The sequence below is a fragment of the Callospermophilus lateralis genome, chromosome X (assembly GCF_048772815.1).
Source record: "Callospermophilus lateralis isolate mCalLat2 chromosome X, mCalLat2.hap1, whole genome shotgun sequence".
In the NCBI taxonomy this organism is placed as follows: Eukaryota; Metazoa; Chordata; class Mammalia; order Rodentia; family Sciuridae; genus Callospermophilus; species Callospermophilus lateralis.
This window is the reverse complement of record NC_135325.1, coordinates 114,979,578-115,003,365: the sequence shown is the minus strand read 5'-3', so window position 1 is coordinate 115,003,365 and position 23,788 is coordinate 114,979,578.

The window sequence follows — 23,788 nt, the reverse complement described above, 5'->3', positions numbered from 1 at the left end:
AAAGAATAAAAATCCAGGACAAGATGGCTTTGTTGATGAATATTCTACCAAATTTTTAAGGGTTAACACCAATCCTTCTCGAACTCTTCCAAAAAATAGAAGGGTACATTTCACAACTAATTCTATGAAGTCATCATTACTCTAATAATATAGATGCAAATTTTCCTCAATAGTGGCAAATCAAAAGCAGCAGCATAAAAGGGTTATGCAACAAAAGGGGGTTTATCACAGTAATGAAAGTGAGTTTCAAAATACAAAAATCAATTAATGTAATAAATCACACATATTGAGTGAAGAAGAAAAAAAATAGCCCATGGTCATTCCAATAGATGCAAAAAAGACACGATGAAATCCAGCTACTTTTCATGATTAAAAAAAGTCAGTGAGCTGGGGCTGTGGCTCAGTGGTAGCACACTTGCCTGGCATGTGTGAAGCCCTGGGTTCGATTCTCAGCACCACATATAAATAAATAAGTAAATAAAATAAAGGTTCATCAACAACTAAAAATAATTGTTTAAAAAGTCAGAAAAATAGGAATAAAAGGGTACTTTCTTGACATGATAAGTTGCATCTTTGCAAAACTCACATCCAATGTCACACTTAACAGTGAAACAGTGAAGGTTCCCTCCCACCTCCAACAAGGTCAGGTACAAGACAAAGATGTTCCTTGCTATAAGAACATTGTACTGCTGGCTCTAGCCAGAGTAGTTCAGCAAGAAACAAAAATAAAGGCATCTAAACTTTAACGGCAGAGGTAAAATAATTTCTCTTCACATACTTGCATATACAACTCTTTATTTTTTATACTTGATGAGGGTTTAATATGCAGAATGTATAAAGAACTCCTCTAAGTTAATAAAAAGACAAACAACACAACTTTAAAATGGGACTCAAAGAGACATTTCTCCAAAGAAAATACACAAAATGTTTAGCATTATTAGTCATCAGGGAAATGCAAATAAAAACCACACAGCTATACTATTTCACACCCATTAAAATGGATTTTTTTATTTTAAAGGAAAATAACAAATATGAGTGAGGATATGGAGAACTTGGGATCTTCCTGCACTGCTTGTGTGAATGCTGGCAGAAAACAGTTTGACAGATCATTGGAAAGTGAAACAAAGAATTACCATATGACATAGCAAGTCACCTTCCAGGTATACACCCAGAGGAACCCAGGAACCGAATGCAGGCCTGGAACAGATACCCATACACTCATGTTCTCAGCAGGATCATTGAGCCAAAAGGTGAAAGCAACCCAAGTGTCCACTGTAGATGGGCATATCCACCCAACGGAATTCTAGGATCTATAAGTGGTTCAATAAACTTTTCTTTCAGAGGTTCCTTGGACTCAGGAGTTTAACATGCAAAAGAATTGAACACTTAGAAACGGTTAAAATGCCAACTTGTAAGTTCTGTGTATTAAAAATTAAAAAAAAAAAAAAAAAACAGCTGGGCACCGTGGCACGTGCTGTGATCACAGTGGCTCAGGAGGCTGAGGCAGGAGGATCACAAGTTCAAAGCCAGCATCAGCAAAAGCAATGTGCTAAGCAACTCAGTGAGACTCTGTCTCTAAATAAGATACAAAATAGGGCTGGGAATGTGGCTCAGTGGCCAAGTGCCCCTGAGTTTGATTCCTGGTACACTGATCCCTCCTGCAAAAAAAAAAAAAAAAAAATTAGTAGAACAAAAAATCTTAAAAACAGGGACTGTGGTTGTGGCTCAGTGGTGGAGTGCTTGCCTAGCACATGTGAGGCCCTGGGTTCAATCCTCAGCACCACATAAAAAATAAAATAAAGGTATTGTGTCCATCTACAACTAAAAACATAAAAATAAATAAATGCTTAAAAACAAGCAAACCTTGCTGCTAGACCTCCCTGTTCTAAAAAGGCAAAGGACCACACCACTCCCCATAAGGAAGCAGGACCCAGAAAAACAGTCTCAGCTCCCGGGAGATTCAGGCCCTCATTAGAGCCTCTCTCTAGCAAACACAGCTTCCTGCACTACCCACCTGCTCCTTCTTGCCCCAGCTGAGCAGTCTGCAGGGTTTAATCTCTCAGAGGACCACCTATCTCCTGGCCAATTCCTGAGGAGGTAAAAGGGCCATCCTTGTCAAACTAGAATCCTCAAGCCTATGATATGTGTGAATGCAGTGGTCCTCAGGAATTGGCCACATCCATGTCTGCACATGTAGTAATAGACTTGGGCAAGGGGCAAGCTTTCTTTTCCAAAAGATCAACAATAACACCACCAGAACCATCCCTCCAAAACTTCGTTATAAGCCCATTCTTAAGTCTTCTCCTTGCAAGTTCAATCCCCAAACCGTGCCTTCCATCAGCTGCCATCACCTGGTATCTGCAAGGAAAGAACCCAATGAAGGAAATAGAGGGAGGCAGCTCAACAGTAACACAGGTTTATTCAGGACAAACCTGCAGAGGGGGGCCCAGTGGAGACCGAGACCCACCTTCTGCTTACAGCCTGGGGTAGATACAGGGGCATGAGCAACTGGGAGAATTTTTGCAGTTAGGCCATTGCTAGGGGATTGTCAGAGAGGGATCCTTTTGGCCCTCACCTCCATTCTTTGAAGTGGTCATTGTTTCATGTGGAAGAAGATGTTTCCAGGGTTTCTGTCCCAAATAACAATTTCCTTTCTTTGTATGATGATGGAGTCTTTTGGGGGTTTATTTGTATAATGATGGAGTAATTTTCTGGAGTTTAAGGTCAGGCTGAGTCAGAGTGACTGTGAGTTGAGTCTCTTAAGATGAAGGATATGTTTCAAAATGGTGTTGCCTATATTAATTTATACCTAACAATATCCTCCTGGAGACCTTAAGGGAGCAATCAAGATCTGTGGCACTTGGATGAGATTCCCAGCTGGCCTCCAGTAAAGGGAAGCCACTGATATCTGGGGCCATCAATCCCTGGGCCAACAGTTCTATGATCCTTTGGGGCAAAGGAAGTTTGCTACATTAGTCTAACACACAAATTTCAGCAAAGCCTGCCCCCAATATCTACACCCAGATAGGGGTGAGGTGGGGCCCAGGAAGATAACCCCACAGTTTACATTGGGCAGATGGCAGATGATGTTCACCATTGAAGCCAGATTTACAGATAAGTAGTTAGTGTAGTTAGGTAAATCGGGTCTAATATTGGGTAAAATAAAGAAAATGGAGACCATTATAGAGAATGGAGTCCAAGAAAGCAGAGCAGCACCTGGGGAAATTGAAATGTTAATGTCCCCAAGGCCCTAAACCCATCCTAAGGAACTGTTAATGAAGCAGCTCCCAGCAAACAGGGAAGTATTAATCAAACCATCCTAGGCCCTTCCTGTCCAGATTACTTCTCCAGTCCACCTATCTCCCACTTTTTGTCCTTCCCACCTGCATTCTATCCCTGCAGGATAAAGGGAAACAAAGGACAGGAATGTGGGAGGACTAAAAGAAGACCTTAGCTATAAAAAAAGGGAAGACCTCCCCCTTCCACGGATTCCACCTTTCCAGCCCCCTTCTTCATCTGGGGAGAAGTCTTTTCTGCTGTCCTTTAATAAAGCTTCAACTTTCCACTCTACACTTGACTCCGCTTCTCTGGTGTTATACTTCAGCATTGGGGAAGCAAGGACTCATCACTGGTAAACAGCAGTAACACCATGACAGCCTTTTTCTAATTATGCAGAGCTGGGAGGACCAACACACTGTCTGTAGCTGCCTGGGGCTGTAGGCTCAGGGGCCTGGCTCCCTGCTCCCATGTGTCCATATCCTTCTACTCCAGGGCTGCCTAGGCAGAGTCTTCCTGTGCCCCATGTACCCAACAGGCCCACAGACCTGACAGGCTTGTAAATGTGGTGGCTGTCTTTCCCAGAGGGCAGCCAAAGAACTTCTCTGCTCCATCTCACCCTCTGGATACGTCCAACTGCCATCTTAAAGGGAGAAAGCTACTGTAATGGCGCCGAGATGCTCACAAATACCATTCCTTTTTTTCCCCCACGTGGGCCATTTCTAGCTCAATCTGTACTGTCCTAGCATTGCCAGGGATCTTTGGTGTGGATACAGGCCTTCCCAGGGGCTCTGCTGCACTCTGGCGGCTACCCTCAGCCTTGCCATCTGCTCTTTAGCTACTAGCTCCTCCAAGGCTGAGCTATCTGTAGATAGGGAGGCTGTGAGCAGGAAGGACAGCCACAAGCCAGGCCTTAGGGACAGGACTTCATGGTGCTCAGCTCATCTCTCACCACTAAGCCCATTTCCTCCTCTGTAAATTGGGGTGATAGTCCCGCCTATCCAGTGTGTTAGAAGGTAAGACATGACACAGTGTCCACACAATACCTAGCACATGCCTGCCTGCCACGAGCATGTGTACAACAAGCCCAATGTGTCCTCAGTGCCACACAGTGCAGGTGTGACCCTGACAGCTGGGCTCAGGATTCAGGGCCTGGAGATAGCAAACCCAGGGCCTGTCCTTGATGCCTCCTGGCTGAGCACACGCGGCTGCTGGGCTCACCCCTGATTCTCTCTGCTTCTCCTTGTGCTTCAGAGCCAGAGAGTTCAATCACTACTGTCAGCTGGTCAGTATTTCCTCCCATCTTTAACTTTCCCTAGAAGACACCATCTTTTTTGCCCGAGGCTATGCGCCTGGGACCAGCAGGCAGCAATCTAGTGGATTCTTTAAAATTCACAAAATGCATTAGAGCAAATAAATGACTGTAGCAAGTTTGCTGGGTACAAAATGAAAACTGACAAATCATTTGGGAGGAATGGACAGTGATGGCTTAATAGGTTTAGAGTTTCCTTTTAGGGTGATAAAGAGGTTCTAGAACTATGAAGTGGCGGTTATAGATAATGTGATAAAATCACTGCATTTTACATTTTCAAATGGTTGAAATGGCAGATTTTACGTTATGTTTATGTTAATGGAGTAAAATAGAGGCCAATCCTTCTGATCATGGATTTATTTATTTAATTATTTATTAATATTTATTTTTATTTTTAGGTGGACACAATATCTTTATTTTATTTTTATGTGGTGCTGGGGATCGAATCCAGTGCCTCACACATGGTAGGTGAGCACTCTACCTCTAAGCTACAACCCCAGCCCCTGATCATGGATTTAAATACCAACTTTGACACTTACTGTGACTTGTCCAAGTTACTAGCTACTCAGTCTCCTTGTCCACAACTAGAATAAATGGATATAATAACACCAACCATGTAGGAATGTTCTAATTATTAATGATAATATACATGGGTATAGTGCTGATCTAATCATTAATAAATGTTCAGTAAATGGGCTATGCTGGCATGTGGTATTAGTGCAGACAGTAGGAATGGTAGGAATGGTACTATATCTCAGATGGTAACAACACTGCACGCTTTGTACAAATGAAAACTCCTAAAAGTCTAAACTTTGGCCTGGTTGACTACAACAAAAGCTAATCAAGTGGCATAATACCTTTCTTAATTTCTGAAGCAGAAAGTCATATTTGCTCAGTTTAAAATGAGAGACTTAGGCCTCTGTATATTCTTCAAAGCGTGCTTCAGAGTATGGTTATTCATACCTTATACACTGACACAGTGTTATGGCCATCTGCTTTCTTAATTGGGAGGAATGTATTCTGCAAACAGTAAAATCAGCAAATAAATTATGTGCTTTCCTTCTAGGATTTTTCAAGCTCTGAAAAGTTACAGAAACAGACTCTGATCAATGAGTGTCAGGATTATTGGATGTGAGGCTATTTGGTATTAACTCTAGAGCTTTTCTTTTTTTTTAATATAGAAACTTTAAATGGACAACATTTAAAGTTTGAATATACATTCTTAAATCTTACAGTATCCCAAAAGCATTGTTGAAATATTTGAATGTCAACAACACGCAGGGACTAAAATGGGGTAATGCTGAAGATGTATCACTGATCAAAATTAGATACAGGTTCCCTATCCACATGGAAATACAATCTACTAAACAAGACAGACATTAATTAAATTGCCCCCAGAGGTGTATTACTAGAGTACTGTTGAGTGCTGTGAAGAATCAGTGCTAGAGCTATAGAGGATTGGAACTAGCCAGAGAGGTTTAAAAGACTCCCTTGTTACAATGGCAACTAAGCTTAGTATTCAAAGAAAAGTAGGAAACTCAAAGAAAAGAATAATACAATTTGTTACTAATGGCTAAACCAAAACATTAGATTATATAGCTAATCCTGTGCCTGAGAGTGGGATAGATATTGAAACTATAAATAAGAACAGAATGACACTTCCAAATATGAACAATCAATGTATATAATAAAAATGTGTAATAAATAAATCCATAATAATGGATTAGAAACTACAGAATCAAAAAATCAGTAAACTAGAAGGCATGCCAATACAAACTAAAGTACAGAGAAAGAAGTTGAAAATGTGAATGGTTATAATGAGTTGGGGACTATATGGAGTCATTCTGTATGTATGGGTATACATGTAGGATATGTATTCGTGTGTGTGTGTGTGTGTGTGTCTTTGATGTTCAAAAACAGAAATGAGGATAGGAATGAGCACGAAAATATTTGATATGGGGTGAATAAACTTGGTCACATAATTTTTACTCTCTGCCTCTTGCTGAAAAAGTTTCAGTTTTAAAGTAATAAAACTGGTCTACTTGTGCAGAGACTAACTTGAAATGATTCTCACACCATTAAAAGGAGAGTAGTTTCCCAAGAGACTTACTTGGTTGTGGATGACATGCATTTAGCTATATGATATCTCATTCATTTATTGAAATATCAGTAAAACTGCTTCCCTGTGAGGAAGGAGGGCGTAGTGGAAGAGAGTACTTTAGGCAAAGAGGGTTAGGATTTAGGCAGTACCAATATCTTTACCTAGATCATCCCACTCAAGCATTGTAATGTCCCCATGAGTATCATATTGCAAGTGGAGAAACAAAATCAAAGATTTACTCAAAATCACTTCCACTAAGTAGAAGTGTTAGAATTCAAATCTAAGCCTGTCTGGCTGAAATATAAGAATAATGAGAAATTTGCTGAGCTAAAATTATTTCAGCATCAAGTCTATGTAACCAAAGTCTTCAGTATTAAAGTATTTTTCCTTAGAACTCTTCCTTTTGAAGATTTACCTTCAGGCAATGCCAATTCAGACATCTGAAATTAATATTTTACCGATCATTTTCAATGAAAGGAAGGAATCTAAGGATTCATTTTGTCTAGCACTACACCCACAATTCTTTCATGTAAACTTTTTTTTTTTTTTGTACCAGGGATTGAACCCAGTGGTGTTCAACCAGTGAGCCACATCCTCAGCCCTTTTTTTATATTTTATTTAGAGACAGGGTCTATTGTAAGTTGTTTAGGGCCTTGCTAAGTTGCTGAGGCTGGCTTTGAACTTGCAATCCTTAAGCCTCTGAGATTACAGGCCTGTGCCACCATACCTGGTGATTTTTTTTCCTAAACAAAAACTCTCTTCCTCCTTTGTCAATGATAAGGGGCTGAAGATGGAATAAAAGTAGTTTTCATGAAAACGTAGAAAAAATCAGACAGAGCAAATAGTGGCAAAAATTCCTTTAAATACATGTCATGATTGAGATATTCTCTTTTGATTTCTATGAAACAATATAAGCAGCTTATTAGCCATGATTTCAGCATGCTTTAAAAATCAATCTGGCTTCCAATTATCCTTTCATTTGAGAAAATGAATATGACAATGTTATTTGATGCCACTTCAATTTTTAAATCAGTAGTCAAAATTAGTAGCATATCTCATATAAATTTTATCTGCTTGTCATTATAATTCTTTCATGTAACCTAATTTTTTCCAACATCATCTTTGTTCAAGGTCATTGCATTTAATGATTCTATGTTGAAAATTGATGTTGCTATCCCAAATAGTATTATTTTATAAATTAATTCAAATTTAGTCTAGACTTACAATAAAATTCACCTTCACACTCTAATTTGTTTAAAAAATTATTCAGTCAACTAAATATTTTCATTGTAATCCACCAACAGCACTATATGGATATGAACTAATTAACACAATTTGGAGGACTGGGGATTTAGCTCAGTTGGTAGAGTGCTTGCCTCGCATGCACAAGGCCCTGGGTTCAATTCCCAGCACCACAAAAAAAAAAAAAAAAGAAACCTTGGAAACCACTGGAAGAAACTGAATCCTGTCTGAACTGAAAGGAAGCAGACACTTGAGCTACCAATGCAATCTGCCCTGCATCTTCAAACACAAAAAGAAACTGATTGAAGCAGCAACTCCATGAAAAGATACAGAATCAGCCTGAGGATGGGGGCAAGTCAGGGAGGTGGCCATGATTTCAGGGTACCCCCAACACCATGCACATACACTTCCATTATTAGTCCTGAAATTCTGCTATTAAAGAATTCCTGCTTTCTTTTGTGACTTTGGAGCCTATTGAAACACTGATCCTGAAAGAAGTTATGTTTTAAGCTTCATCATCCTGATAGTGTTCATCATGTCTTATCCTGAGAGCAGGACTAGGTGGAGAAAAAGAAGTGAAATACCTGCAAGTACACTGAGATCCTAGCAAAGCAGAAAGGTACAAAAAGTAAATGGAAGACTATGGGATGGAGTTGTGGCTCGGTGGTAGAGCCACAACTGGCATGTGTGAGGTCCTGGGTTCAATCCTCAGCATCACATTTAAATAAACAAATAAAATTAAAGATCCATTTACAACTAAAAAGTATTTTTAAAAAGTAAATGGAAGACTAGTTATGTCAAGAAAAAACATCCTAATTTTCTCTGTGAACATCACCACCAACAACAACAAAGATTCCTTCTGGAAAGTAAACTAAGGTCTCCTGAGTAGCAACATTTTGAAGAAAGGTGAGATCTAAAAGTCCCAAAGGAAAGGTAATGGGCTCAAAGACAGGTAAGATAAATAGGTAGCAATTAATTTAGTGAAGTGCATTAAGAGACCTTCAAGCCCTGCACATTTACTAGACACTGCAGATAGGCTAGATACCTTGGTGGGTGATGAAGACATGGACATTACTGCTTGCCTTTCAAAACACTCTTTTCCAGGCTAGGGATATAGCTCAGTTGGTAGAGTTCTTGCCTTGCATGCACAAGACCCTGGGTTCAATCCCCAGCACCACAAAAAAGAAAAGAAAGAAAAACAGACCTCTTTCTCTTCTCCTTCCCTAATCACAGAACCTCAGCTGGAGGTCAGGTACATCACTACCCAGATTTAAAACTACATTTCTCAGCTTGCCTTGCAGCTGATGTGATTAAATTCCACGCAGTGAGATGCAAAGGGACACACTGTGAGATGCGAAGGGACACACTGTATAAAACATCCTTGATGTTTATTTCAAGGGATTTCATTCAATCTATTGTCTGCAGCAAAATGGAGATGTTTCTCTAGCACCTTGGATCATAAGGTGACCTTGAAGATGAAGACTGTAAATAGAGTAGAAACATAGAAGGATACTATCAGAATAAAAATATACATGTTAAGCCACAAGCACGCGCGCACACACACACACACACACACACACACATACCCTTCTTAAAAGAATCAACTATAAGGTAAGTTTTATTCTGTGCCACATCTACTGCTATGGATTTGCTTTAAGGACAAGGGACAGAGGAACAAAAAACCCACAGTGAGCATAGAAAGTGCATCAAGTATTGTAGGAGGCACTTGATTTTTAAAATATTATCCTAAAATGGCAAAGGGAAAGAGATTATTAAGGAAGCTACTGATATAGTCCTGCCAAAACCAACAAAGCAACACAATAAAGAAGCAAACAGCTGGGCACAGTGGCACATGCCTGTAATCCCAGTGGCTTGGGAGGCTGAGGCAGGAGGAGCTCGAGTTCAAAGCCAGGCCTCAGCAAAAGTGAGGCCCTAAGCAACTCAGTGAGACCTTGTCTCTAAATAAAATACAAAATAGGGCTGGGGATGTGGCTCAGTGGCCGAGTACTACTGAGTTCAATCCCCAGTACTCTCCCCACAAAACAATTTTAAAAAAAATAATGACAGTACCAGTGAAGGACCTATTTCAATTTGATCTAACTTGGTTACTGGGTGGATTTGGAGAGATGTCTAAAGATGAAACAGGGTGAGTGTCTGGTTCGCATAGAAGACTGAGAAGAGGGGCTGGGGATGTGGTTCAAGTGGTAGTGTGCTCGCCTAGCATGCATGAGGGTTCGATTCTCAGCACCACATAAAAAGATAAAAAAATAAAAATATTGTGTCCACCTAAAACTTAAAAGAAAAGACTGAGTAGAGTTGGCAACATTAGCTCCATACCAAATAAAAGAATTAGCTAGCACTATGCAGGAGCTAGTGAATTCAGAATGAAACAGGTTGGATTTCACTTATCCATGTGATACCTATATGGAGATACCTGGAGGTTGGGAGAGAAATTAAGATAGAGAGTTTGAAAATATTAACACATATTTAAAATTTGGGGAAATAGCTTAGATAATTTGTGGGAAAAGTGATAAATACGATGAGAACTCTGAACCAATCCCAAGAAACAACATTTTTAAAAGCAGGCAGGGGTTAGCATGCAGCTCAGGGGTAGAGGGCTTGCCTGGTAAGAATGAGGCCCTGGGTTCCATCTCCAGTACCACAAAGACAGAAAGCAGGTGAGGAAAGAAATTCAGAGAAATTGAGGAAGCGTATACAATAATGAAGAAAAACACAAAAGACACTAAAATCATGCCATTGAAAGAAAAAGCCTGTGTGAAGGGAATGATCAATGGTGACATTTGAGAGAACGTTATAAGTAAAGTGTTGGGAAACAGAAGCCAGATTGAAATATGTTGAAGAATGATTGAAACACAGAATGGATTAACACTTTCCAGAAGATTCACTGAAAATCGTAGGGGAGTAGCTACAGGGAAGAGGCTACGTCAAATGAAACTTTCTGGTTTTAGGTTTTTGGTTAAGACAGGAAAATTCTGATATTTTTTTAAAAAAGAAAATAGGTTGAGTACAGGGGAGAAAGAGAAGATAATTGGTGATTACCAGAAAAGCAAGAAGTGAACTCAATTCCAAATCACAGGTTGAATGCCATCTTAATTTTAAAACTGAACTGCCGCAGTCTGGCTGGGCACAATTCAGGAGCCACTTGTCAAAAGAAATGAACTTTATTTTTAGAACCACACATGCCAAACAAAACAGCTCCTCAGGAAAAACCCTCAGAGCCCAACTGCCACCACCGGCTTCCCACAAGCCTCTCAACCTCCCCCACTCCTCCTGCTCTCGAGGCCAATTGGCTGGGTCGCATGGGCGGAGCCAAAAAAAGCCCCCCAATGAGCAGCTGCATGGTCTGAAAGGACGAGGAAACAGCCCAATGAGCATCACCACAGAGGAGCCAATCAGTTGGCAGCTAGAAGTTGCTGGGGCCGCTGTGAGCCAATCATCAGCTGGCAGCTGGAAGTTTGCTGGCAGCTGGAAGTTTGCTGGCAATTGGAAGTTTGCTGGGGCCCCTTCGGCTGTGGCTCTTAACACTGAACCAAGAGAGAAAATGGTCGGTAAATGTGGAAACAGAGCTTTCTAGCTCATATGTGGGAAGTCAGTTAATTGAAGTTTATTCCTGAAGATGCAGAATAGTGAGCCTGAGAAGGAGTATGGAAATTTCAAAAAGTTTCAAAGAAGGATTGATTCACCAATTCCAATTCTTCACCCTCCACTGCATCCACACTGTTGCCATCATGCCATCAAGCAGAAAGTATACATTGTCATCAGAAGGCTTGGCCTTCTGACATAAGCTGGCCCACAGAATGGGGCAGAAGTAACAGAATGTCAGTTCTGATCCTGTAATTTAAGAGGACTCACGTGCTTCTGCTTTCCCTCTCGAGCCTTTGTGATGATCTCAAAAATGCATCCATAAGATACTTGTTTAATTTTCAACTGGAGGTTCAGAAGGAAACATGGCACAGAATATCTCCAGCTGCTATAGCATTGAAGTAGAGACACCCAACCAACCAACAGATGCATGAAAAGAATTGACAACTGAGTTGCAAAGTCTGGGAAAGTAGTATTATACATAATGATTATGGCAGCAATGAATTCATACAAGGGAACTGATCAAAGATAAGAAAACATGTCTCTTATCTATTCCAAATGAGAATTATAAGGAGGACATTGAGGCTCACAGAACCTAACAAACTTGCCCAAAATTATGGACAAGGAAATGAGAAAACTAAGACTGAAACTCAGGACCATGTGATTTTAATTCTATGTTTGTTTTGCTGTATCAGCCTGCATGGTCTCAGAAGGGTCAATCTGACATATCTCAAGATTTCTAGATGGAGATGACCCCTAACCTGTATGGAAGTCTAGGCACTGGGAACAAAAACATGTATTCCCAAGGCAGTCATATAGGAAGAAGTATAACTTATAGCATATACCAGCTTCCTAGGAGAGCTGCAAATTCTTCTTTAAGGCACATAAGGGTTATTTATTTATTTATTTTAAATGAAGGTAGTATAGGAAGAGAAGAGTCATTGGCTTCAGACAGGTTTGGGTTTGAATCCCAGATTTACTTGCTATATATAAACACCTCAGTTTCCTCATATGTCAAGTGGACAAAATTGGCCTTGCTGGTTTGTTCTGGGTAGACAGAAACTTCCTTTCCCAAAATAGTTCCTCAATAAATGTTACCAACCTCCCGACTTCTTATCATAAGGACCCTGCTATCTCTACTTAGAATTAGAGAACAATAAAATAAGCTTCTTCCACACTTGAATTTTTCAAAAGTTTTTCATGTAATAAAAATGTGTCTCCTCCAAGAGCAGCAAAATACCCCTACTAGCTTTTATTATGAACAAATGTATATTATCCTCTGTTTTCTTTCAATTTTATTGCTGCAAATGTACCTGTACACTGTTTCCAATTTTCTTATGAATTCATGTGCCACCTTACCTATTGTTCTGCTGTATTTCTGGAAAGGCTGGATAAAGGGTAACTTGAGTGAGGGACTAGGGAAGAATCCATTTCCTCAGCCTTTAAATCCTGCCATATGAATAGCCTAGGGATGGATTCAAACAGCAGGGGAAAAATGTGAGGAAGAATAATTTTTATTGATCTCTTTTCTCAGCAATTTCTTTTCTCCCTTCAGTTCAGCAGGGGTCATGTCAAGGGTAGCAGTGGGAAAATAAATGGCTTCTCTCATTTATCTACATTTTCATAGCATCTCTATACTCCTCCATCTCCCTCCCTTTTTCCTAGGTATCCAGAAGCGGAGGTGACAGATTAGTATAGTGATCTGTGTGTCAAACACAGAAAATAATAATGGTTTTGGGTAGACTGCAATAATAATAATAACAGTAATACAGTAGTAATAATAATGGCCAGCATTTTTCCAGCTTTTACACTGTGTCAGGTGCTAATCTAAGGGTCTTACATGTGTTAACTCCTTGTTGATTCTTCACACTCATCCTGTTGAGTAACCACTAGCATAATTCCTATCTTAGAGAAAGGAAAAATTTCTCTGACTTCAGCAGTGGATTCATCTATTTCTCCTAATAGATCTATTAGCTTTTGCCTCACATATTTTGATGCTCTGTGGTTAGGCACATATACCATAAATGGGGTGGGCTTATAACAGAAACTTATTTCTCACTGTTATGGAGCTGGGAAGTTCAAGAACAAGCCACTAGTGAATTTATTGTCTGATGAGAGCCTGCATCTGATTCATTGATCTCTGTCTTTTAGATATGTCTTCACATGGTAGAAAGGGGGAGAAATCTCTCTGAATCTTCTTTATAAGGGCAGTAATCCCATTTGTGAGGGCTCAGCCCTCCTGATCTAATCACCTATCAAATGCTGACCTCCTAATACCCTCACCTGGGGGATTGGGATTCCAACATAAGAATTGGTGGGTCTGTGCACAAATATTGAGGCCATAGAACATTGTTCTGTGTTCTTAGAGAAATAACCTATTTATTATGGTGCAATGACCCAATTCATCTTTAATAACTTTCCTTGCTATGTAGTGTGATCTGTCTGAAATGAATAGGGATATTCCTACTTTCTTCTGATTAATGGTATCATGGTACATCTTTCTCCAACCCTTTACTTCTAGCATGTGTTCTTATATTTAAAGTGGGTTTCTAATAAACAGCATAGGATCAGGGAGTTTTTGGATCCAGTATGACAATCATTGACTTTTAATTGGTATATTTAGACCATGGATATTTAAAGTGGTTATTGATACTGTTGGATATCATTTAGCACATCATTATTTTCTATATTTTTTGCCCATGTTCTTTGTTCATATTTTGACTTCTACACTATTTCTCCTTTCATGGTTTTAACTTAGCATTCATATGATTCCATTTTCTCTCTTTTCTTTTCTCAATTATATCTCTCTTTGAACTTTTTTCCATTGTTGTCCTAAAGTTTGCAATATATATTTACAATGAATCCAGCTCAACTTTCAAACACTATACCACTATACCACTTAGTGGGTAGTGCAAGTAACTTATAATAACAAAGCAGTCACTTATATAAGCATATAAATACATAAGTATATATAACTTAGTACATTGTTGCTATTTTTATTTTGAACAAATTATTTAAAACATATTATTCTTTTACTTACTCATTCTCTGATGCTTTTCCTTTCTTTATGTAGATCCAAATATCTTAACCACATTATTGTCCCTCTCTCTGAAGAACTTCTTTCAGCATTTCCTTCAAGTCAGGTCTATTGGCAACAAATTCTCTCATTGTTGTTTGTCTTGAAACTTTTTATTTGCCTTTTGCTTGTAAAAAGTAATTTCAGAGAGTATAAAATCAAAACTTTAATTTAATATTTAATTTCATTCCAATTTCTTCTTTTTTTATTGGTTGTTCAAAACCTTACAAAGCTCTTGACTTATCATATTTCATACATTAGCTTCAAGTGAGTTATGAACTCCCATTTTTACCCCAAATACAGATTGCAGAATCACATCGGTTACACATCCACATTTTTTGCTTACATGGTTTCTGAGGAGAAATCAAACATAATCCTTATATTTGCTCTTCTGTGCTACAGGTGTTTTCCCCCTCCATCTTGTTTCAAGATTTCTTCCTTACCTTTGATTTTCTGCAATTTAAAAATGGCCTCTTCATGTCTGTGTGCACATGTGTGTGTATGTAGGTAGGTATCATATTCCCATTACATGTACATTACACTTTTAGTAGCTGTCACACAGTTCATGGTTATCTGTTTTGGATTTTTTAAAAATCTGTTTACTCATTTCAGTTTTCAAAGATTTTATTGACATAACATCATTCGCAGACATTCTGTCCTCAACTGGGTCTTGTCTACTAAACATAGACAGTCTTCATTTTTTGTTTTTAATGTTTAGCATTTCTTTTGCATACTTTCTTAGAATTTTCAACTCTCTGCTTGTATAATTCATGTATTCTTGCATGTTATCTACTTTTTTTCCCCACTAAAGCCCTTAGTATGTTAATAAGAAGTTTTAAAAAATCCTCACCTGATAATGCCTCCATTTCTATCATATCTGACTATGGAACTAAAGCTTGATCTTTCTCTTCAAACTATGTGTTTTGCCTTTAGTATCATTGAAATTTTTGTTGAAGGGCAGACACGTGGTGCTGAATGGCAACAACTAGGCATTCAGCAAGATGTGGTAAGGTGTGTACAGGCAGATGCAGTGTTTTCTAGTCTTATGAGTAGGTCTCAGTGTTTTGGTCTTGTGGTAAACCTTTCCTCTGGACTATGAACTTCACTAGCATATTTTTAGCTATTTTCCCTCCTTAGGTATGGCTAGAGTAGACTGCAGTTAAGTATGTACTTTCTTCCCCATGGAAAGCTAGAGGGAGCTACAGTTGGTTATTTGCCTTCCCCCAGGTAGGGTAGGCACTCAAGTAGTTTCTCCTAGGTACAGGCCTTATGATGAAGAAAAGAATATTTTGGAATATTTCAGAATGATTTCTTTTCTCCTCCCACTACAAAAAGTACGAGGGGATTTTTCTCAGATACTCACTCTGAGGATCCAGTAGAGTTCCTGGGGGTAAAACACACAAAAGTACAGGTGAATGCTCCTGTGAATGAAGTTTATAACTGTCACACTTGTCCACTCTAACCTCCAGTGTTTCATTAGTTACAGTTTAGGTTTTCTTACCATGGCACTGGTTCCTAGGGAGGTTTCTGCTCCAATTAAGTTGTGATTCTCTGTATGTGCCTGTATCTCTGTGATCTTGCTTCTCTGACGGATTTAATATGTAAAAAGAATTGTAGATTTTTTGGTTCATTCAGCTCTTTGCTTATTATTAGGAAGGAGTGTCAACTCCCAAGTTCTTTACATGTTGGACCAGACCACAGAAGTGGTACAAAGGCAAAATGGACACAGAAAGGTTAAACAATAAATCCAAGATCATATAGCTAACATGTAATGGATCCTTACTGAAAATTAATGTCAGAGTTCACTCACTAAACCAAAGTCCTAAATTGATCTCAGATCACTCACTATGCCATACTTAGGAAGAGCACACTAGTTATGGGTGGTCTCTAGGGCTAGATTCTTTTGCTATGAATTTAAGTTTCACTACTTTCATTAAATGTTTAATTTTTGTGTAGCACTACTATAGATATTAAGAATATGCCCAGACCCAAAGCTCTGTTATCCATGTGGGATTTTCTCCAGCCATTTCTTGTCAGTATAGAGCCAAGAGAAGCATACAGAAAAAAATAATAATCCCAAAGTCAGCTTTCCTTAAGATGATGCTAACTAGAGGTACAGAAGGAGGGCAACTCTGGACAGGAGGGAAAGGCAGGGCCTGGGTATGGGTGTAGTCTGGGTTCATTTTTGTATCTACTGCTGTCAGAGTCATGTGGTGCCTAGGTAAGTGCCTTTGACAAATGAATCAGAGTTCTTAAATACAGCCTATTTCATCCACCACCGCCCCCCCCAAAAAAAGAATATGTAACGCAATAGAGGTACTTTGGATTAGACAAAGGGGAGTAAAGGGAGGGGAGGGGGTATGAGGGTAGAAAGGATAGTAGAATGGATCAGACATTATTACCCTATGTACGCATATAATTACATGATGGTTGTAATTCTACATCATGTACAACTAGAAGAATGAGAAGTTATACTCATTAAGGATGATCTTCAAAATGCATTCTACTGTCAAGTATAACTAATTAGAACAAATTTTTTAAAAGACTATGTAATGCACTTACAACAGTGACTAGAAGAAAGAAAACCCTCATTAACTGGTTGGGATATTCGGTGTTACCTAGAGGAGCCAACATTCTAATCCTTCACAAACCCCAAAAAAATTCTCAGATGTGGTGGGGAGGATTTGTAGCAGGTATCCCAGAAATTAAGGTGGAAGACATTTCTAAAGCATTCATTTCCTTAAAATGCTACACCTCATGTAGTCAGTTGCTCCTCAAAGTCAGGTGCATGTAACTAACAACACTGGCATCTTGGGATCTTGTTAAAAATGAAATTTTTTCAAGGCACATCCTAGATCTACTGAATCATAATCTGCATTGTAACAAGATTCCCAGGTGAATAATAGGCACATTCTTATTGAAGAAACTCTGATACAGCACAATTTTTAAAAGCACAAACTTTCCATGCACACCCTTTTGTTTCGGAAGCCAAGTTCTGTCAATTACAATTCCTAAGAGCTTTGAACAGGTTCCTCAATGATCTGGGCCTGATTTCTTCAGCTATAAAACTGAAATAATAATACCTCTCTCACAGGGCTGTTGAGAACTTTGGCAAACAGGTGCTCAGTAATCAAATAGCTAAATTGTTACCATTATCCTCAGAGTTTCCAGCAAGGCTGAGACAGGCCAGGTGAGAAACCCTCCCCATCAAGTCAGCCTGTGGGATGGGGCAAGTGTGGCTGCTCAGAGCCTAAATATGTCCTTCAACTACAGCAGAGAGAAGGACCTGGGAAGCCCAGGTCACTAGCCAATCCAAAGAGGGGTGGGGCTGAAGGTTGGGGCAAGGGCATTATGACAAGAGCAAGTTGAAAAGGAGAAGCCAGCAGAAAGAGTGCGATTCCCCTGAAGAGAGGAAACCTCCCTCAATGAACTCATGCACTTGGCTTCCAGGGTCAGAATGAGGACGTGCCTTAAAGGTGGTGCGTGCACTCCACCATCAGTACCCCCGACATCAGCACCCCTGACATCACACTCACCTGGCATAGAGGATGCCCAGAGACAAGGACGCATCTCATCTAGTGTGTGCTCCATCCTTCCCAGGTACAACCACGGAAAGCCATGGCACGCTGGGTGCAAGAGAAAGAATTTATCTCCTGTTCATACACTTATCTGTTTTGGGATTCATGACACTTGGCCATCATTAGACAGATTTTTTTTTTTTTTTTTTTTTTTTTTTGATGAGCAATACAAGGAGATTGTTCTCCCAAGTTAGTTGTCTGAAAAAAATCTATTCTTCCTAAAGGAAGGAATGGTAGCCTTCATGGTTTGGCTTCTTTCAATAACACTCCCTTTGGGTTAATGTGCTATTAATATGGCAAAAAGAAAGAAAATCCTTTAAATAGCAGCCTGTGCTTCTTTTTGATTTCTCTCCTGCAAAAACTGATTTACTGTGTGTTTCTTCCATCTGGCAGGAAGCTAATCTGAATATGAATCAATCCTTGCAAAAATAACTGCAGGAAATTTTAGACATTCATAACTTTCCCAAGTTTTTTTTTTTCTTCTCTTTAACAATAGCATTTTTGTCATTCTTTCGGTTGTGCAAAGTTTTTCAACTGAAATGAAGTATGACTATTTAAGGAATTGTGCCATCTCATCCTGAATTCCTCCTTTACTGTTGTGGATTCACATTGCTCATCTTCTAGTTCCTTGCTCATAAATGAGTAATTGCTGTTATCCCAAAAAGTTTTAATCATGAAAGGAAACAGATTCATGTGATATTCACAACTTGATAAGCAAAATGACAAAAAAATCATTCTCAAATATCTGATTCTTCTGCCCTGTAGTATATTGTGTAATAATACTGTTTCCTTCTAACACTGGCTGTACCAATATTTCTGGTGCTGCTAAAGAAAATGGGAAAAGGATCCTCAACCTTATAAATCAGGAGTAGAATTTTTAGAAGTAACTCCTGGCTATTTTCAAAATTAATCCAAACTTTTCCCACATCATGGTACACTTAAAAAATTATAAGGTCTGTTCAGCACACACTGGGGTAAATGGACAAAGACTGCTTGGGGTGGTGTGGATTGTTCCAGAGACTCCAGTTGGCTCAGGCCCTATCAAGCTTTCCAAGATGGAAGGAACAAAGATCTTTTACACCTCTAATTCATATTCAGCATATGCTCTGCTCAAGGTAATTCTAATGCCCAGAACTGGAAATTAAGGAAGGAAGATAGGTACCAAGTATAAAGGGAAGACCCAACCTCTAGACCAACACATGAGTATCTCTGGCAGAATTTCCATACAAGGTTTAAGTAACCAGGTCACCTAATTTGATCTGGACTTATTAAGTACGACTGGCTAACCCAGTGTTCTCCAAATTGTGTTCCATAGAATTCCAGTATTCCTACAGATATTAACAGACACTATAGTAACTTCCCACCCCATGTTCAGATAATTATAAAATTTCAGGTTTAAATATGTTTAATTGTTTCTAGACTTACTGAAATCTGTCACATGCTATTGTGGGTAGGTAAATATCCCAGAGAGCTCACAGTAACTACTCTCATTTACGTAATGTACAACCTATACATGGCAGCACTAAAATATAGCATGCAGTGTTTCCCATGTATATTTGACCATGGGACATAATTGGTACAGAATACTCATTAATATCTAGTGTACTATATTTTGTTCTATGTGAATTCTTCTGATCATCTTATTTATTTTGCTACATTTCCGGGATCCCATGTTCTAAGTAACCCCATGCCTTCTTTTTCCCAAATGGATTGTGCCTTCTCCTGTTTCTGTAGGGAAAGAACATGGATTTTGAGATCAGACCAATCTGAGTTGAATACAAGCTCTGCCATTTATTTGCCCACTCTGGGCTGGAGTGTTAATGTGAAAAATGGAAATAGTATCATGCAAGTTAGACGCATAATAATATCCAACAAAAATTTCTTTTCTCCCTCTGTGCCTTGGCTCATATTCCCACCACCTGAAATGCTCTTTTATCTATGCTCAGTCAGCCCTTGAAGGACTATTTTAACAGCCTTCCCTAATGCAAATGCCTTCGTTACTCCTTCACACTTCAAACTCCTTTAAGCGGCTGGGGTTGTGGCTCAGTGGTAGAGCACTTGCGTAGCATATGTGAGGCCCTGGGTTTGATGCTCAGCAGCACATAAAAATACATAAATAAAATAAAGGTATTGCGACCAACTACAACTAAAAAATAAGTTTTAAAAAAAAAAAAAAAAACTCCTTCAAGTCCAGAGTCTTTTGTTTGGAGTTCTTTCAAAGGCACCTTCTAGTGCATATTTTCTGGTATTAGAATAATTGTGACCAATTTCTTGTCCTCCCTCCTTGTTTGTAAAATCTTGAAGGCACAGCATTGTCTTATTTGTCTTTGATCTTCTCCAAAACCTGAGATATTTGGGGTACTCAAAAGATGTCTGTAGAATGCAGTGAAATCAAAATAGCAAAGCAGCTAGGAAGTACCCATTATATTCTTCACTGAGAAGATGATGCTAGAAGCTCTTCTGAGCTGACTGGATACACATTACAGTCTGTGCAATAATCTGTCTACTATTATGCAGAGACAGTCATAGTAAGCCCTAAAGATATATTTTGCATAGCACAATGAAAAAATTGAGATTTAAATGGCACAAATTGGTTGTACAATCAACATCTTCTGTAAAAATGAAGGGTTTTAATAAAAGACTGAGTTGGTGGTGGATAGTCTAATAATCAATTGTCAATTCAAAAATAAAGCAAATATTTGTAGAACAGAATCCCAGACTCAAAGATCAGTTGTATAAAATCTCTGTCCCTTAAGTTCTTTTTGAGTACAAATCTTTACTAAATATTAAGCTAAATCACCTTAGAGATGTCTATTAAAACATGATGTATTTGCTAGGTATGTTGAAGTATTTTTGGACAGCCTTTTTTATATTAATAAAAAAATACATGATCTATACACAAAAGTGTTCCATTTCTCTCAGATTCTCAAGCTAAAATATTTTTAAGTAAGATGCATATGACCAAAATAAATCAGTAGCTTTTCAAGTAACAGTTTTGTAATGAAAATTTAAGACAAATGCAAATAGCCTTGTAAAGTCAGGCTACCTTTATTGCTAGGAATTAGATACTTTGGAAAGAAAATCTAGAAACAAGAACTTTTTTTTAGGGTCTGGGATTGTGGCTCAGAGGTAGAGCACTCGCCTAGCATCCACAAGGCCCTGGGTTGAATCCTCAGCACCACATAAAAATATAATAAAGGTATGTATCCACCTATAACTAAAAAAGAAATATTTCTTAAAAACCTCTTTTTAAATGAATGTTGAAACAAAAGGATTTTTATATGAAGTACCTAGTTAAAACTCACAATTCTCTTCTTTAACAGGTGTTCTGGCCCTTGACATACTATTTAAGCAGTAATTTATCAGAAAATTGTGATTGTTGAAGGTTTCCATAACTTCCATAACAACTAATTAACTTCTATAATAGCATGATACAAAAATGTCTCCCATAAGGTAGCAATCAATAATATTTGGACTGTTTGTGTCCAATTTGAAAGAGTTGAGAGCTTTAAATAATTTGTTAGTTATATTTGCAAATATGTAGAGTGTGGGAGCACAACCTTAAAAGCAAGCTAACAATTGATTATTAAGTAGTCTCTTCAGGGAAAATACAGAAAGATGCTAATATACTTGTTGCTGTTTTTGTTTTTATTAATCAACATCTTATGGGCTCTTATTATTTGCTAGTCACTATGGTAAATATTTAATGTATGTTATCTCCATATTTCAAAAGCAAATGCATGTTGACAACCAAGAGGGAAAAAAGAGATAGGAAGAATTACTAACATTTTGGAAGACAAGGTAGAAAAGTAAAACCAGATGCAAAGTTATCTGGCTAGTCACTGAGAGATACCAATGTGATATTGATCAGGTTGAATTTACCATGTATTGGGTTGGACATTCAGCTTTTAAAGTCCAGAATCTTTGGCTCATATAGTCCTTCAATTAAAGCAAATCTTCATAGGGAATCAAATTCTAATCAGAAGGCTACTTGGTGAATTTGCAAGTAGAGTAAAAGAAAAATGACACTGGAAAGATATTTCATCCAGGCCGCACTGAAGTTCAGATGAGAACAGGTCAAGTCTTTTAGGACATAAGGAATGGACATTATTATCCAAAGTACATGCATAAAGACATGAATTGGTGTGAATATACTTTGTATACAACCAAAGATACGAAAAAATGTGCTCTATATGTGTAATAAGAATTGTAATGTATTCCACTGTGATATATAAATTTAAAAAATTAATAAAAAAAGGAACATAAGGAACAGTATCTACTATAAGAGAGAAAGGAAATTTCCCCTCCATTCTCTGAAGGTTCACTTTAATAATAGAATGATTAAACAGGAAAAAAATTATTAATGTTTAAAAGGGGGAAAAATCACAGCATGTGAAACATTTTTAAAGTGGGATTAACCACTAGCTCAACATAATTCTATGGGTTGTGGATAGGGAATGTTGGGGAGCTCTAAATGATTTTCAGAGGAATTCAATGGGCTTGGAGAACATACATGACCTGAGACAAAGTCTACTGGGCCCACAGAACACACAATGGATTATAAATGATTCTCTATAGGACTGAAATAGAAGACAATGGTGTGTGACAGAAGTCTTTTCAGGTGTGATTATAGACTTCACTGTTTCTTCCTATGATGAGTTTAGTTTTCTCCAGTTAGTAAAATTTCAATAGGAAGACTAACAGTATTTATGCTTCTCTTTGGGCAGATCCTTCGGCAGATAAAGGAACACTGCAGTGAGCCTCTTCCTGTTCTAGCAGTGGGAGAAACAAAGAAAACTCAGACCTCAATTCTCCTGTGCACTCTTTTAAGGCCTTTTGATATCCTTCAGATCAAATTGGTCAGCATGCAAAAAACAAAACAAAATGAAAACAAAACAAAAAAACAGAAAAGTCATATTTTGGGGTATTCTCGAATCTCCAACAATGCAAAAACAAAGAGAGGGGAATAAATGCAATGTGTTTACTAAAGATTAAAGATTCAAGACTGGCTGAAGCAAGGGACACTGAAGCACAGAGGTGTGACAGGAAATGGGGTTCCAACAGTAGGCAGGGCCAAAAGATTGGCATAGGACCTATCTTGAGTGCAATGAGGAGCTAGCTTCTCCCCACCTCTTCCCCAATAAGGGACTGACTCATCAAACTGTTTTGGAAGCTGTTGGGCAGGAGACAATAGTGAAAGCAAAGAAAATAGAAGAAGGCTTTGTAAGTTGCCCAGGAGAAATATTATGCAGATCTAAAGAATGGGTCAAGGACAAGACCCCTCTATAACACTGTTTTTCTGAGAAAATGTGGTCTGAATTGACTTCATTAAACATTAAATTTGGTATTCAATATTAAGTATTCAAGCCAGCACATGGTGCATGCCTGTAATCCCAGCAATTTGTGAGGCTGAAGCAGAAGGACCGTGAGTTCAAAGCCAGCCTCAGCAACAATGAGGCACTAAGCAACCCAGTCAGATCCTGTCTCTAAATAAAATACAAAAAAAGGCAGGGGATGTGGCTCAGTGCTAGAGTGCCCCTGAGTTCAATCCCCGTACCAAAAAAAAAAAAAAAAAAGAAAAAATTAAGTATTCAGTACAT